Source organism: Antechinus flavipes, chromosome 3 (genome assembly GCF_016432865.1).
Source record: "Antechinus flavipes isolate AdamAnt ecotype Samford, QLD, Australia chromosome 3, AdamAnt_v2, whole genome shotgun sequence".
NCBI classification, from domain to species: domain Eukaryota; kingdom Metazoa; phylum Chordata; class Mammalia; order Dasyuromorphia; family Dasyuridae; genus Antechinus; species Antechinus flavipes.
In genome coordinates, this window is record NC_067400.1 from 596,157,706 (window position 1) to 596,175,231 (window position 17,526).

The following is a 17,526-nucleotide window of genomic DNA, read 5'->3' on the forward strand; positions in this document are numbered from 1 at the left end:
TAAGACTCTGGATAGGTCATTTAATTTTTCAATGCTCTATGCAGGTAAGAGTTTAAATTGCAAAGAAGGTGTTGTTCTGTATTGGTTGACAAAGCTTGTCACCAGGAACTCCTTATACCATTGAACTCACAGGTCTAGGATATATTCTGTGATCCTAAATAATTGTTTTAAATCACCCCACCCTCTCTTTTATGATCTTACTCCATGCAACTGTTGGGGGGAAAAAAAGTCACCTCATGCCATTGCCCAACTCCCAATGGTACAGAGTGCATTTTATACTCCCAAGTCCATTCCCTCAGATTGGGCTACTGCTGCTTGTATGTGCTACTATTTTGTAAGAAATATTAATAACCCACTAAAAATATTGCATGGTGCTGAGTGCAGTTCATTCCCAACTTTTGTGTGCCAAAATTAATATGTATAAAAAATATGAAATTATCATGGAGAGTTGGAGGGAGGTGGCTCTGATACTGTCACAACATCAAAACCAGAAAATCAGTCAGAATGGCCAGTTATCTTGCTTTCAGTAATTAAACTCCAATCATCAGTCTTCTCAGGCCTTGTGATGATTGATGTGACAGTATCAGAGCCACCTTGGAGGTCTTAAGGTGCTGTCCACCTAGTGGGTAAGATCCCAGCAGGAGGCCACATTTCCATTTTCTGTTTCATTTTTTTTGTTCTTTGAATTCTTGATCTGAGGTCTTTATAGGATGTGGGGGAAGGGAAAGAGAATGTAAAGTCATTTGGTCCAATTAAGCCTGTTTAATTTTCAAAATTTGTCTCTCTTTTGGGCCCAGCATTTGTCTGCTCCCTTTTGACCTGGTCTCTTTGGCACTGATAGGGAAGAATTAGCAGGATTTTGAGCACTTCCACTGAACTTTTCTTCAGCTTTCTAATTCTTATTTCTTTGGCACTCTAACCCTGGTAGCCAGGTAAAGAACTTCTTCCCTGACCAAGTCCCTTTCCCCTTTGGGTTTATTTCCCCTCTCCTTGTTCCTCCTGACACCTTGTTCCATGATGCTCTTTAGCTCTTGTTTCTTTAAGAGTGTAATGAAATCACATCAGTTCTGTGGTCAGGGATCATATGGCAAAGGTCTATATGTACATGAGTGCTGTTAACAGGAGGGAAGTGTGTGAATTGAAGTGGCTTCATTTACTATTATACAACCTGGTCACTCAGCCTGAATATCCTCTGGGATAAGACAAAAAAAAAATCTGTGTGGGAAGGGGATCAATTTCTCCCTTGATCCTTCCTGCTCAAGAGGTTTATTTTAGTGAGTGGTGGTGGCTCTAAGTATGGTGGCCTACTCCTTGGGAAGTGTTCTTCCAGGAAGGATTAGAAGACAACAGAAGCTGAGCCTCTTGGATTACCTCCTGATAGTGAGTAAATGAGAGTTCACTGTGGGAGCAGTGAATTCCTCAGCAAGAGGGTCCTTGATCAAAGCGTGTGTTCTTCTCCCATAGTCACGGCCTTTTCCCATTCTTGCTTCACACCAATGGTTAATGATATTTGGTGCTAGACACTTCATCTCCTGGCTCCGGACATTCCCTCATGCTTGGAATTCTCTTCCTCCTCTTCTCCACCTTTTAGTTTCTCTGGCTTCCTTTAAGTCCCAACTAGTCCCACAGTCTATAAAAAGCCTTTTTTCAGTTCCTCCTAATGCCAGTATCTCCCTCTGTTGATTATTGCCAGTTTATCTCATATGTAACATGTTTGGACATAGTCGTTTGCAGGTTGTGTCATTTGTTAGACTATAAGCTCCTTGAAGGCAAGAGACTGCCTTTTGGCTTTCTTCATATCTCCAGCACACTTAGTGCAGAGCATGGCACATGCTTATTGATTGATAGAGTGCCTCCTATAGAAAGCACAGACCTGTGGGGCCGTAATACCAAGAAAGGGCACCCGAAGATATCTTGGTGGTTTTTTGATGAGCTATGATTTGATGAATACTCCCATGTGTGCCCCCCTGGATATTTCCCCAGAAGTTAAGGAGTCTATATAGCTCCTAGGTTATACCGTGTATACTTGGGGAAAGATAGACAGTTAGAAGTCCTAGTTCCCTATAAATTCATGCCATCTGGTTTTATCACGCCATCGAATTCCTTGCACCATTGCTCACAGGAGCTTCTTCAAATGTTTTCTGTTGTCATCAAGCTTCCATTGGTGCCTTTCTACCACCCCCATACCCCAGTTCTATATTGATGAGAACCACCTCATTTACCTTCCCTTCACCTCAGTATAGCTCTGTTTACTTTGAGCTTTTCCTCATCCCATTCCCAAAGGAGGAGGTACTTTCAGTCTTATGTCCTTTCAAGACTAACATTCAGATTTCTCTATGATTTGAGTCTTAGAGGTCTTCCTTTCCTGAATTCTTGAGGATCTCATTTCTCTAGTTATCCTCTTTCTGATCCTTATCTTCTAGCTTCTTCCTTTCCTTCAAATACACACAGATCAATAGTACAGTGATCCCTGGCAATTCCAAAGGACCCATGATAAAAATTTCCACCTCTAGAGAAAATTTTTGGACCGAGTTCAGATTGAAGCATGTTGGTTTTTTTTTTCCACTTTTATTTTGATTGCTTTCCCCCCAACATGGCTAATATGAAATATGTTTTGCATAACTTTATATGTATAATGGTATTCTTTCCTTCTCAGTAGTCACCAGGAGGGAGTAGAGAGGAGAGAATTTGGAATTGAATATAAAAGGAAAAAAAAATGTTTATACACATGTCCCTACAGAGCTCAAGATGGAAGCCACTTTAAGAGCCCTTCTCTCAGCTCTCCCATGCCTTTACTAGCACTTTGGCTCTCTTCTTCAGCTGTAAAGGTGAAGTCAGCCTAGATTGTCCACTCCTAGTTCACTTAAAGCAAGAAATAAAACGTCTGCTACAAACTTGATCCAGTGATCAGCCAGTGAAAGTACTGAGTGCTAACTTAGCTTGGACACCTCCCCTCAGGTGCCAAAAATTCTCTGTAGATAGAGGGACTTGGTCAGGAAGTGTTAAGGGTCTGAGGCTAGATTTGAACCCAGGTCCTCCTGATTTCAGGGCTGGTGCTCTATCCACTACACCAATTAGTTGCCCCTAGTAGGAAGATTTTTCAAGAGCTGTGAGTTACCCAATTTGCCAGATCCTACTTTCCCCTGGCCTGTTAAGTAATGGATAGAATGCCTGCCACAGGCTTTTAGGGGGATTTTTTTGTACCAACTTAACTACTCTTTCTAAGGTCCATTGAATCTGAGTGATTGACATCAGATGTCATTATCATGAGGGAAGGGGTAACTGCTGAGAGCCCTGAATGATCCTGGTAACCTTCTGGGCATCTCACACAGGAGACATTAGGACTTAGGATAGTTGGTGCAGAGCATGCACCCATTACTCAGATCAGATGTATGTGTAAGGACCATCAATTCTACCCCAACCCTTTGCAGCCTCACTTCTTACCCCCCCCCCAGTTCTTCAGATTATCACCATCATCTTTATCACATACCAGAATTTCCCCTGAGCCTTCATTTTCTCCTTTTAGAGCATTTGACACCTGTTAACTATCTTTTCCTTGACCTTTCTTTACCAACTATTACTTTTCTTCTTTTCTTTCAAGGGTCAGGTTTACACCCACTTTCTCTAGAAGGTTTACTCCTAAAATTTCCATCTGCATTTATTCTTCCCTCTTCAGAATGCCTGCGACACTCAATTTAGCACATAAATAATATCAAAAGTATACATATCTTTCACATGTGTGTTTTGTCTCTCCATCCAGATGGTAATTTCTTTGATTGCCAGGAATTATACCTTTTACTTATACCCCTCACAGTGTCAAGTGACATGTTAAATGTTAAGAAAAGATTTTCAGTAAATATTATTTTAATGAACTTATGTGGAATAAATGAAAGAAAATAGCATTAAATGTTTCCAATGTGCCAAGTGCTATGCTAAGCATTGGGAATGATTAAGGACTTTATATTTTCATAGAGAAGAAAACACTTATAGGGAAAAGGAGACCAAGAGAGGAAGTATAATCAGTCAAAAGATGTACTAGGCTAACTGGCCTGTTTTGTATACACTCATTCTCCATTCTTCTGGGCTGGGCCCTGGAGTAGGCACCCCAACAACAAATGAATTAGTTTCTTAAATGACTGAGACCTGGATTCTGGAAAATCCCAGGATGGAGATCTAGGCCTTGAGCAAGTTGGTGGTAAGATGGCTAGGTGGAGACCTGGATGACTTCAGGATGTGTAAACGTGAATCAAGTATCAAAGTGGGCCACTTGTTAGAATGGTTTAAATAGGTTAGTTTGTGTATACTCAGACATTACCTACCAGGAATCAGAGGCAGAAATATTCTGGGATTATTCCTTAGTTTTTTCCTTTCACCCACTTCCAGTTTTGGAAGACTTTCCTGGCTGATGTCAGTTTCCTTTTCTTTAAATTTGGGTAAAGGTAGACAGGAGACATTGGCTTGATGGATTGAGACAAGAAAAAAAGATGCCAGGGGCTTTGAAAAACATGGAAAGATCCATTTGTTCCTTTGGCCATAAATACAAATGTTTCTTTTGAATTGGTTTTGCACCACAGAAACAGGAGAGAAGAATTGGTTATGTTGGCAGAAATTAAAGCACTTCAGAAGTGGAAGAAGACTAATTCTTTTAATCTCAAAAAGGATTCCAGGTCTTTGGTGGAGGGTAGGGGTCAGATTCCTAAGGGTTCCTCGGGATTTTAGAGCTTTGACATCGAAGGGAATAAAAAGAGCAATTAGTTGTTATTATCTGTGGGGCTGTCCTGAAAGTGGTATGTTTGATGCTGCTGGTGAAGAATCAGTTATGGGGGCAGGTCTCATTTCAGGGTTCTATAGCTTGAGAATTCATTAAAACAGAGTGAGCAGCAAGAAGGGGGAATGGGATCTATCTTAGTGAAGGTCTAGGTCACTTCCTCTCCTCAGGACAGAACATCTTTCTTAGCCATTGATTGTAGACTTGAATAGAGCCAGTCTTTTGTATAGATGCAATGCTGGGTGGAGTCTATAGATCACAGCCAGGATGCCTTGCCCATAGTAGCCAGGTGTGAAGGGGAGCATTCAACACCTGTTATTCCAGTGACTGCCATTTAGAATGTATTGTAGGTTGATTATGACTCCCTTGCTCATAGTAGGACAAAAGAAAGAATAGTAGGGGAGCAAGAACTTTAATTTTATCCCTTTCTACTTGTGTTTTAGTGGTCTGTCTCTCCTCCCTCACCTCCCCAGTTGCTCAGGAGAGAATATAGACACTGTATAGCTATGTCTCTGTGTGGTTCCTAGAATATAGGGTTTTGGGGGTTTATTTTAATCATTACTAGTATGAGAGGAGGCACAGTGGATAGATGGGATGCTGGCCTGGGAATTAGGAAGACCAGGTTCAAATCTTGACTCTGGCTTTTACTAGTTGTATTGCCATGACCAAGTGACTTCACTGCTTTGAGCCTCGACTTTCTCATCTGTAAAATGAGAGGGTTGAATTAGATGGTTTCTAAGGTCCACTCTTGCTCCAAATCTATGGTTCTGTGATCCAGTGATGGCTTTAGAAAGGTGAGAGAAGACTGAGAGTATACATAACAGACAGAAAAGGTTATTTTAAAAAATTTAGGTAACATATATACATTGTGAGTCATATTAGGAGAGAAAATCGGAACAAAAGGGAAAAACCAAAAGAAAGAAAAAAAATAAACAGAAGGAAAAAAAGTGAAAATAGTATGCTTAGGTCCCCATCCATCATTCTCTCTCTGGATGTCATCAAATTTTCCATCCAAAGTTTATTGGAATTGCCTTGAATTACTGAATTGCTGAGAAGAGCCAAATCCCTCACAGTTGATCATCACATAATCTCACTGTTACTGTGTACAGGATTCTCTTAGTTCTATTCACTTACTCAGCTTCAGTTTATGTTAAATCTTTCCAGGCTTTTCTGAAATTAACCTGTTCATCATTTCTTAGAGAACAATAGTATTACATTACATTGATATACCATAACTTATTCAGTCATACCCCAATTGATGGGCATCCACTCAGAAAATGTTGCTTTAAAAAAAATCTTTATTGTTTTGGGCCTTTATGTCACCTTAATTTTTGATCTTTACCCTTCCCTTCCAAAGAGCTCTCTCTTGTAAGAAAATATCAAAAAAGAGAAAAAGAAGTTTAACAAAATCAACCTAAGAGACATGGAAAGTCTGAAAGTGTACAGGGTATTCCATACCCATAATTCTCCATCTGGATAAAGAAGGGAAATGGAGATGCATTAGAAAACTTTATTATGGTTATGTTTGGGTAAGCTTATGAGAAAGTAAATTTTGATGGGCTAGCAGAAGTTTGGTGTGGTTGATAGGTTTTGCACATCTTGCAGCAAGGGTGTTTAATATGTAAACCACATGGTGCACATGTAGATAAAATTACATAGATATAAAATATCATGAGCACACAGAGAGATTGTGTACTGATTCTTAGCTTCTTTGTTCACTGGCGTTTTGGTTTGGGCTTGAACATGTGTGGGGTGGGACTAAATCTCCTTTAACCTGGGAATCTGTCAATCAGCTGCTGTAGAGTGATTCATCCTGGGCCTGGGCCTCCGCTGGGCTGGGTGTGTGATAGCAGGCTGGCTGACCTGATTCAGCCGGAAATGCCAAGTAAGCATTACTGCCTTTGCTGTCCTCTTCCCCTCAGGTGCTGGTCCCTTTGGGCTTGCCAGAAACACAGGTATTTCTGAACCAATGGGGAGCCAGTGGTTCTTGGCTCTGTGAGAGCACTGTGAGGGATGAGCTTTCTCAGGATTTGAAGTTGTCAGAGGGTGCCACCCTCTTTTCCCACCCTTCTTCCACTCTGATCGTGTTATATTTTCCCACAGGGCAGCACTTCCACAGCTCCTAGCCTGTGATTCTTCTGATCACGACTCAGCATCCATTTGGCCGAAGCTGATTTCCAAAAGCAGGTAAGAGGGCTTGGGAGTTGTGACAGAGGGGAACCTGGAGGGTGGGAATGTCAAGGATGTTGTACTGTGAGTCAAGCAAGGTTAAGTGATGACATTTTTGTTTCTTACCCTGATTTTCAGTTTTTATTTTTTTAAAGATATCATCTGTATTTTATTAAGTTTTCAAGGTGAAAGCTATAATGTGTGAGACAACTACAGACTTTCTTAGGCTTTGGTGGCATATTTTTTCTGAAGGAATCACTCTGTTGTTGGACTTTTCCTGAAATAATTTTTCAGCAAACCCAAGAATGCATTCTCTTTCATTAATGTATTCATCAGTGTGCCTATTATGTTTCATTAAAAAAAAAAGTGAGAGAGAGAATGAACTTCCAGTAAGTAAATTAAGATAAACTAGTAAAAACAGTACATTTGTATTCATGGCTAGTTGTGGCTGCAGAAGAAAGGTTAGCTTTGTAGTCTTTTCCCCCAAATGAGTGACATTTCTAGGGTAGAGATCCAGAGGGCAAATAGCCGGCTAGAGTACAGAAAACTCTCAGTAAGTAGCTTATTTATCTGAGATCAGGCTCACTGTATGCTGGCTAAGGTATAGTGGAAGGATGCCTGGATTAGTGGAGATAAGACCTCTGACTTCCAGGCCTGGCTCTGTACCTAACTAGTTCTAAGACCCTTGCCAAGGTACTCGACTTCTCTGAGTCTCATTGACTTTCCTCCTAAGCCTTTCCCTCTTCTGAACATCCTGTTATATGCCAGCCACCCTGATTCAGGATGAGGGATATCCTCAGTGGGTAGATTGGAGGATGTCCTCCCTAGTTAGCTAGGTGGACAATAGATAGAGGGTTGGGCCTAAAGTCAGGAAGGCCTAAGTTCGTCGGCCTCAGATATTCCTAGCTGTGTGATCTGGGCAACTCATTTAATCTCTGACTGCCTTGGTTTTCTTATTTATAAAATGGGGGTAAAAGAGTCCTTGCCTTCCAGAGTTGTGAGAATCTTTCTATAAAACAGCCCAGGTCCTGGTGAATAGTAAGTACTCAATGAATGCCTATTTCTTTTTTTTTCCTTCCTCAACTTTTTCATCCTTTTTACTCAAGTCTTGTGTCTTTTATAACATCTTTCATATTCATCTCCTTCTCTCTAATTTCATAGCCCAAACACTGGGTGAGGTCCACCTTCTTGATGGTTCTGTTACAATGGCCTTCTAATTGGTCCCTGTTTAAAAGATCTTTTCACTCCCGACAGAGTAATTGTCCTAAACTATAGCAAACCACAGACCTTCTCCTTTCACTCCCTGCTTAGTAAATTCAATGGCTTTGCCCTTAGCATCAAATAGAACCTCCTCTGTTTGGCTTTTAAGGTTGTTTACATCCAGGGACCAGCTTTCCAGCCTTATCACATACCACATCCTTTTCTGTGCCCTCAGATCTAGTCAAACTGGCTTTCTTGTTGTCCCATTTCCCATCTCCATGCCTTTGCGTGTCTGCAGTTTATCCCTTCCTCTCCTCCAAAATTCAGCCCCAGCACTACCTCTTGATGAAACCTTTCCTCATCTCTATCCAGTTGAAAGCAAAAGACTGAATGAATCAGGGCAAGTAAGTGACAGTCCTAGAACTTTAAACTAATGAAATAGTTACCTATTCCTAGGAGAATAAAAGTTGCCAATGTGGCCTGGAGTGATGTGACTAAAATTCCATAGGCTGTCTGACCAAATAGCCAGTGATCCTGAAAGGATGTCCTTTGTAGACTCATCTTCACATCCTCATGTTTTCTTTTTTGACTTACTGTCACACTCATGGCTCTGCCCATTCTTCTGGTAGCTGAGGCATCATTTTTAAAGGCTATTTGTATTTGGATGAAAGAAAAAAAAATGTATTACCTTTAGACCAGATCTCTATCCATTTAACAGTGAATTTGCAAAGAACTTGACATATATTAGAGTCTCAAAACAGCCTCTAGGGTAATATTTATAAAGCATTTTGCAAAGTACTAGATAAATGCTTATAATAATAATTATTATTATTATCCCAATTTTAAAGATGGGGAAACTTAAATGCCCATAGTCACCCTTTTGAAGAAGCAGATGATGCAAATAGGACCCAAGCGCTTCTGTCTTCAAGTCCCGGACTCTACCCCTCATACTTTTCTGCTCTCTGTCAGTTAAACTCTTTATACCCTGGGAGAGAAGATGAACTTTTTTGTAGCCAAGTATGGGAAGAAAGCAGAAATGCAGAATGAAGTTTAGGAAAGCTAGATCAGAGGCCAAATCCTGAGGACAATGTTGGTTTTTGTTTTTTGTTTTTTGTTTGTTTATAAGAAGCAAATTATTAGCAGTTTAAATAGTTTTTCCAATAGAAACAGTTTACTGTGTGATAATATGACTTTAGATGTAACACAGTCGTTAGAGTGCTGATCTTGCTTCAGACTTTGGCTGGGTGACTCAGGGCAAGTTATTGCATCTCTATCTGCCTCCTTTCCTTATCTGTAAAATAAAGTTAAGAATAGTGCCTGCCTCAGGGCAGCTAGGTGGCACAGTAGATAGAGCACCGGCCCTAAAGTCAGGAGGACCTGAGTTCAAATCTGGGTTCAGACACTTAACACTTCCTAGTCATGTGACCCTGGGCAAGTCACTTTACTCCCCCCCCCCCAAAAAAAAAAAAAAAGAATAGTTCCTGCCTCCTAAATAAGGATCAAGTTAGGAGAGAGCAAAAGAGTTCCATATGTGGTAGAGCATCAGATAAATGCATGTTAAATCAAAAATCCAGGTGCTGGGACTGATGGGAATTAATGAAGCCAGGAGCCATATCTGAAGCTTTTTGGTAGGTCTGGATCTAAAATTTCTTGTACAGAACTGAGGATCCTGTGAAATGGCTGAGGGCCATAGGAAGTAGAAAGAAAGACACATGATGGCCTTAAGATTGTAGGAGCACACACCCAAAGAAAGAACACTGGGAAATGAATGTAAACTGCTTGCATTTTTGTTTTTCTTCCCGGGTTATTTATACCTTCTGAATCCAATTCTCCCTGTGCAACAAGAGAACTGTTCGGTTTTGCACACATATAGTGTATCTAGGATATACTGTAACCTACTTAACATGTATAGGACTTCTTGCCATCTGGGGAAGGGTGGAGGGAGGGAGGGGAAAAATCAGAATAGAAGTAAGTGAAAGGAATAATGTAAAAAATTACCCTGGCATGGGTTCTGTCAATAAAAAGTTATTAAAAATAAAATAAAATAAAGCTTACCAGATTAGCCTGTTGAGCAATGCTCAACTACCTTTTGTAAGTTAAAGAATTAAAAATAAACTTTAAAAAACCACACACACACACACACAAAAAGATTGTAGGAGCACAGATGTAGAGTTAGAGTAGTTGTAGAAAGGATTGGGTACAGCCCTCCTCATTTTATAGACCAACCAGGAGCTGAATGGGGCAGAATTTGCACTCAGGTCTTTTGGGCTCCTGACTAGAGAGGTAACATGGTAGGTCAGTAGATAGAAGGTACACTTATCTTAGGCATGTATGAGTTTGTGACCCTGGACAAGTCACTTAACCTGTATTTGTCCTAATCACTTGGAGAAGGAAATGGGACACTACTCCAGAATCTTTGTCAAGAAAATCCCTGGACAATATTGGTGTGCTCTGTGGTCCATGGGATCTTGAAGAGTCACACCGCTGAATCATGATTTCCTGATTCCAAGACCAGAGTCCTCCAGGAGATATGGTACTGAGTAGCTGTCTAATCAGTCTGCAGTGACATCACAGCTCCTGTGAAAAGATCCCACTTAGAATGGTCTTTTGGTGCCCTCTAGGAAGTTTACCTTTCACTTTGAGCCCCATGAAGGAAGCAGAGCTGAAATGCATAAAAGAAAACAAAGAGAGAGCTGCTCGATGACGTTAATTTTCCTGGTTTACATTTGGGGAAAGGAACGGCTCATCTTGGGTCAGACGTGGGCCTGCATGGGTTCTATTCCCCACGTAGCCTTATGGCACATTTCCAGCAAAATCTGGGCATTGAGCCTCTGGTGCTCTGGTCAGGGCTGACACCTAGTGGCCAGCACTCAATTGCTGTTCTATGTTTGAAGAAACCAAAACAAAACTTGGTTTTGGATTGGTTTGAAATTGTGAGCTACTTGGAACCTTTTATCTATCAGATTGAGGATAAGGAGACGAGTTGAGGAATAAACATGAGATTGTATTGTGAGGTGTAAAATGGATAGTTTGGATCACGTTAAGAAGGGTTTGTACAAATAAAATCAGTGGAACAAAGGTTAAAAGGAAAATAGAAGATTGAGGAAACTGTTTACAAAATTATCTCAGACAAAGGTCTCATATCTCAAGTATATGGAAAACTTTGCCAAACGGATTAGAATAGAAGTCATTCCCTAATTGATAAATGGTCAAACTATAAGAACAGGAACTGTTTCAGTGAAGAAATTAAAGCTATATATAATCATGGGGGGAAATGTTCTAAATTATTTTTGATCAAAGAAATGCAAATTAAAACATCTTGAAATGTCATCTTATACCTATCAGAGTGGCTGAAATGATAGAAGGGTAAATTTAAGCGTCCTACAAACTAACATGACCTTAACATTCCCACTCAAACATTCATCCTTTTTTTAAAGTAGACCTAACAGTGCTTTCTTTTTTTTTTTTAAATTTTATTTTATTTAATAATAACTTTATATTGACAGAATCCATGCCAGGGTAATTTTTTTTACAACATTATCCCTTGCACTCGCTTCTGTTTGGATTTTTCCCCTCCTTCCCTCCACTCCCTCCCCTAGATGGCAAGCAGTCCTAGATATGTTAGATATGTTGCAGTATATCCTAGATACAATATATGTTTGCAGAACCGACCAGTTCTCTTGTTGCACAGGGAGAATTGGATTCAGGAGGTAAAAATAACCCGGGAAGAAAATCAAAAATGCAAATAGTTCATATTCGTTTCCCAGTGTTCTTTCTTTGGGTGTAGCTGCTTCTGTCCATCATTTATCCATTGAAACTCAATTAGGTCTCTTTGTCAGAGAAATCCACTTCCATCAGAATACATCCTCATACAATATCGTTGTCGAAGTGTATAATGATCTCCTGGTTCTGCTCATTTCACTTAGCATCAGTTCATGTAAGTCTCGCCAGTCCTCTCTGTATTCATCCTGCTGGTCATTCCTTACAGAACAATAATATTCCATAACATTCATATACCACAATTTACCCAGCCATTCTCCAATTGATGGGCATCCATTCATTTTCCAGTTTCTAGCCACTACAAACAGGGCTGCCACAAACATTTTGGCACATACAGGTCCCTTTCCCTTCTTTAGTATCTCTTTGGGGTATAAGCCCAGTAGTAGCACTGCTGGATCAAAGGATATGCACATTTTGATAACTTTTTGGGCATAATTCCAGATTGCTCTCCAGAATGGTTGGATTCGTTCACAACTCCACCAACAATGCATCAGTGTCCCAGTTTTCCCACATCCCTTCCAATATTCATCATTATTTTTTCCTGTCATCTTAGCCAATCTGACAGGTGTGTAGTGGTATCTCAGAGTTGTCTTAATTTGCATTTCTCTGATCAGTAGTGATTGGAACACTCTTTCATATGAGTGGTAATAGTTTCAATTTCATCATCAGAAAATTGTCTGTTCATATCCTTTGACCATTTATCAATTGGAGAATGGCTTGATTTCTTATAAATTTGAGTCAGTTCTCTATATATTTTGGAAATGAGGCCTTTATCAGAACTTTTAACTATAAAGATGTTTTCCCAGTTTGTTGCTTCCCTTCTAATCTTGTTTGCATTAGTTCTGTTTGTACAAAGGCTTTTTAATTTGATATAATCCAAATTTTCTATTTTGTGATCAGTAATGATCTCTAGTTCATCTTTGGTCACAAATTTCTTTCTCCTCCACAAGTCTGAGAGATAAACTATCCTATGTTCCTCTAATTTATTTATAATCTCGTTTTTTATGCCTAGGGTCATGGACCTATTTTGATCTTATCTTGGTATATGGTGTTAAGTGTGGGTCCTTGCCTAATTTCTGCCATACTAATTTCCAGTTATCCCAGTTTTTATCAAATAATGAATTCTTATCCCAAAAGTTAGGATCTTTGGGTTTGTCAAACACTAGATTGCTATAGTTGACTATTCTGTCTTGTGAACCTAACCTTTTCAACTAATCTACTAATCTATCAACTAATCTATTTCTTAGCCAATACCAAATGGTTTTGGTGACTGCTGCTTTATAATATAATTTTAGATCAGGTACAGCTAGACCACTTTCATTTGATTTTTTTTTCATTAATTCCCTTGAGATTCTTGACTTTTTATTGTTCCATATGAATTTTGTTGTTATTTTTTCTAGATCATTAAAATATTTTCTTGGAAGTCTGATTGGTATAGCACTAAATAAATAGATTAGTTTAGGGAATATTGTCATCTTTATTATATTCGCCCGGCCTATCCAAGAGCACTTAATATTTTTCCAATTATTTAAGTCTGACTTTATTTGTGTGGAAATTTTTTTGTAATTTTGCTCATATAATTCCTGACTTTCCTTTGGTAGGTAGATTCCCAAATATTTTATGCTATTAACAGTTATTTTGAATGGACTAACTGTGCTTTCTAACAAGCATTCTCATAACAAGCCTTAAAAGGCTTCTTGTTATATCCTCAATACTTAGCATAGCGCCCATGTGTCTAGTATGGGCTTAATGGGCTCTGGTTATCCACCTTCTTATTACCATTGGAGAGGCACATGGAAGCCCAGGTCTTTAAGATGCTTTAAGCTTCAAAGGCCCTGGAGCCATCTTTGCAGGCACTGGTAACCAAAAGAGCCACATGTGACTATTTTAAGCCTCCTAAAAGCTCATACAATTTAATGTTTTAATATAAAGCTGAAGAACTGCGGATTTCACATGAAGGAACTAAATGGGGCTCAAGACTATAATTGCCTTGAAGTATAGGTTTTAATGTACTGGCATATTTAATAGGGGACCTAGGAGATCAGGAAATAAAGCATGTAGGGGCTGGGTCATCTTTTTACCTGTCTCTGAGCTGCATTAAAAGGCTTCCTTCAGCTTTCTCACGGGCTGCTTTCCCCAACCTGCCTGGTGATTGTGGTCTCCTCCCATAGGAAGGACTCTGCAGGAGAAATGCTCTGGTTTGCCACTCATTGAGAAGGCTATCCAGGGCCCCTTTCTCTTCCAAATGCGAGGCGAAGGGAAGATCGAGGGTAGAATAGAGAGAAATGAAGCGCTTCAAAGCTGGACAGGCTAGAAGCTGCAAGGAAGTCCATGTGCGAGTGAACAGGGCCTCCCCTCTCTGTAAAGGGCTGCCCCAGGGCAGCCTGACCCCTTGATGGGATCATCTCAGAAAGGACCTCCTGGACCATTGAATCCAGCTGTTCCTGAAAAAGGGTCACTGCTGCGTGACCAGCTGGCCTCTGCTAACAGACCTGGAGGGAAGGGAACGTCACAGCTCGCGGGGCAGCCTCTCCATTCTGGGACGGCTTCAGTTTTAGTTGCCTCTTTGGCAGCTTCACCTATTACTATTGCTTCTGCCCCCAGGGCTGAGCAGAAGGTTCCATGGGACAGCCCTTCCAACATTGGAGTGGGGTGGGTTCTCTGGTTGGCACTGAGCCATTTCTTTTCTAGGTCAAACCTGCCTAGTTTTCCATTTGGTGCATGTGACTGGCTGGTCCCAAACTCCTCACCCTCCTATTGGACGTGCTAGGTTATCATTGTCTTTCCAAATACGCGGGGTTGTGAGAACTCAGCCTAGTCTGACTCCCCAGGTGGTCTGGCCAGGGCAGAATACAGATGAGCTGCCTCTTCTCGAGCCTCAGATATGCTGCCTTGTAAGGCAGTGTGAGAGGGCATTAGCTTTTCGGGGGGTGGGGAAGCCTTTTGTCATACTATTGAATCACGTGGAGCCAGATCGTTTTTAGACCGGCCACAGCCTCCCTCTCTTGAAATGATGAATTTGCTATTTGGAGCCCAAGCATAAGACTATCCTTTTATCCCCATTAGATGTCAGTTTATTAGATTTAGCTCAATGTTCCAGTCTATCCAGATCTTTTGGGGCCTTGACTCTCTTAGCTGATGTGTTAGCAGCCATCCCTCCCAAGTTACGTGTCATTTGTAAATTTTATAAATGGACCCCTGGGCCATCATCCAAGGCATTGCTTAAAATGGCCTGGGGCTGACTCCTAGAACTCTACCTCCGAGAGACCTTTGTGCCAGTTGACATCAGAACAATCAATAAACATGAAGCACTTACTGTATGCCTGAAGCTAGGGATACAAATAAGAGGAAAAAGCAAGTCTTGGCCCTCAAGGAGCTTATAATCTTACAGTGCAGACAAATGTAGACAAAACCAGCTATATACAGGATAAATAGGCACTAACTAGCAGAATGAGGGCACTGGAATGAAAAGGATTTAGAAAAGGATTGCTGTGGAAAATGGAATTTAGGTTGGGACTTTAAGCCAGGGATGCCAGTGGGCAGAGTGGAGAAGGGAGATAGTTCCAGATTTGATATAGAGCCAGAGAAAATGCCTGGAACTGAGAGGAACCTTGTTTGTGGAATAGTCAGGATACCAGTGTCACTGGGTGGAAAATTATGTGTCAGGGAATAAGGTATAAGAAGTCTGGAAAGGTAGGAGGGGCCAAGTTATAAAGGGCTCAAGGATGGGAAGCTTGCTGTGGGGGAGGAGAGAGAGGAGAAAGTCGAGGTCACATAGCTGGGCTGGTGCATTTATGGCTGATGGGAAGGTAGATTGGAGTGGGGAGAGACTTGAGCAAAGGATGGCAGAAATCAATGTGGACAGTGATGAATGTTCTGCACCTGAGTAACGGCAGTGCCAGGAGAGGGAAGGGAGAGCATGCAAGAGATGTTGCAAAGAGGAACTTTTGTAGGCCTTGACAACAGTGTGGACGTGGGGGCATGAGAGAGATGTCTGGGATGACTGCTAGGCTATGGGCCCGAGGCACTAGGAGGATGTCGTTGTCCTTTAGAGAAGTTGGGGAGGAGTTTTGGACATGTTGCTTTAAAATGTCTACCAGACATCCAGTTTGAGATGTGTGAAAGGCTTTTGGAGATGTGAGATTGGACGTTGGGGGAGCTTTGAGCAGAAAAGGTAGATTTGGGGGTCATCAGCATAGTGGTGGGTAATGATCGTCTCTTTGCATTTGGCTACTTGCTCATTTCTGAATCCAATTAATTGTATGATGCTCTAGCTCTGTATCTGACCATTTTGTCATTTGACCATTCTTTGACAAAAATGAGATTTGTCAAATGCTTTACTAAAATATAGGTAAAATCTATAACCTTGTCAAAAAAGGAAATGACATCAGTTTGGCATGATCACGTGAAGCCCTGCCATCTGCTCTTTGGGATCACTGCTTCCTTTTCTAGATGTTTACCATCCATCCCTTTTATAATATGAATTTTTTCAGGACTGAAATCAAGCCCACAGACCTCTAATTTGTTCATGCTATTTACTTTCTTCCTGCAATTGGAAATCAGGTTGACATTAGTCCTTCTCCAGCCCTAAAAAGTCTTCTCCCATTAGGAGTACTTCTTCAAAGATCACTGTCAATCCGCCATTGTGGAAATAGGATGAGACAATCTCTAAATGATGGGGTTGGATCTTAAATGACCTCCGAGACCCCTTCCTCTCTGAATCTACGATCCTATGGCCCAGGCACTGAAATTGAGAGGGAGGGTTCCTCCCCAATTGCTAGCCACAGACAGATTAGCTGCTGGCATCAGATATCAAGACCACCAGACCCCCAAGGGCTTATCCTAGTTCCCAAATCATTTTTCTAATGAGGACAGGGCCTCCTGCTGCTTGACCCCTCATGTCATCTGTTCTTCAGACTATTTTCTCAGCCTATCCTAGCCTGGGGATTATTGAAAACAATTGGTTCGCTTGTCAGTCCATTTTGGTTGGCCTGGGAATGGGCCTCAATTTTTAGAGCCGAGTATTGTTCAGGCTTGTTTTTTTTAAGGACTATGCTTTTTATCTTTCTCACCTCAGTCATATCCTAACATACTTCTCCCCCACCTTGGCTCCTGTGTAATAAAAAAAATCAATAAGCAAAACTGACTTTGGACATGATGGTGGCACACAGTGTGTGTTGTGTTGAGTTGGTTTTGGTTTGAAGGGCCATGTATGTGTGTGAGATCATTTAATGGGCTGCCTCTTTCCACAATAATGAACCTCCCAGTTTCTGGAGCCCAAAGCCCACATGTGCATAACTTTCTCTAGTTCTGGTACTTTTGGGTTGGAAACCCAGGGCCCTTAAAGTACGTATTTCCTGCACGCCCACCCCCAAGGAACGAAGCAGCCTAGTCCCAGACAGCACCCTGATCCGGAGAGAGAAGAGAGGGCCTCTGTTGACTTGGGGGAGGGCTGTGGATCAGGGAGTGTCCCTGGGGAGGCAGTCCTGGCATTGCTAAGAAGGGCAACGGGCATGTGTTTGGCACCCTTTTCCATATCCCTTTCCAGTCCTTGGCATCTATTGCAGGACATAGCTGCTAAATCCAGGCTGGCCAAAGCTGGTAGTAAG

At 41.2% G+C, this 17,526-nt stretch overlaps 1 protein-coding gene across 1 annotated transcript in view; it reads left to right on the forward strand.

The window, feature by feature from the left end:
* Positions 1-17,526, forward strand: part of CTNNBIP1 (catenin beta interacting protein 1) — a 53,089-nt gene that overhangs the window by 15,987 nt on the left and 19,576 nt on the right. Inside the window, exon 2 of the mRNA XM_051988615.1 lies at positions 6,872-6,955. The gene's annotated coding sequence lies outside the window, so the exon portion shown is untranslated. The remainder of the gene's footprint in view (positions 1-6,871; positions 6,956-17,526) is intronic.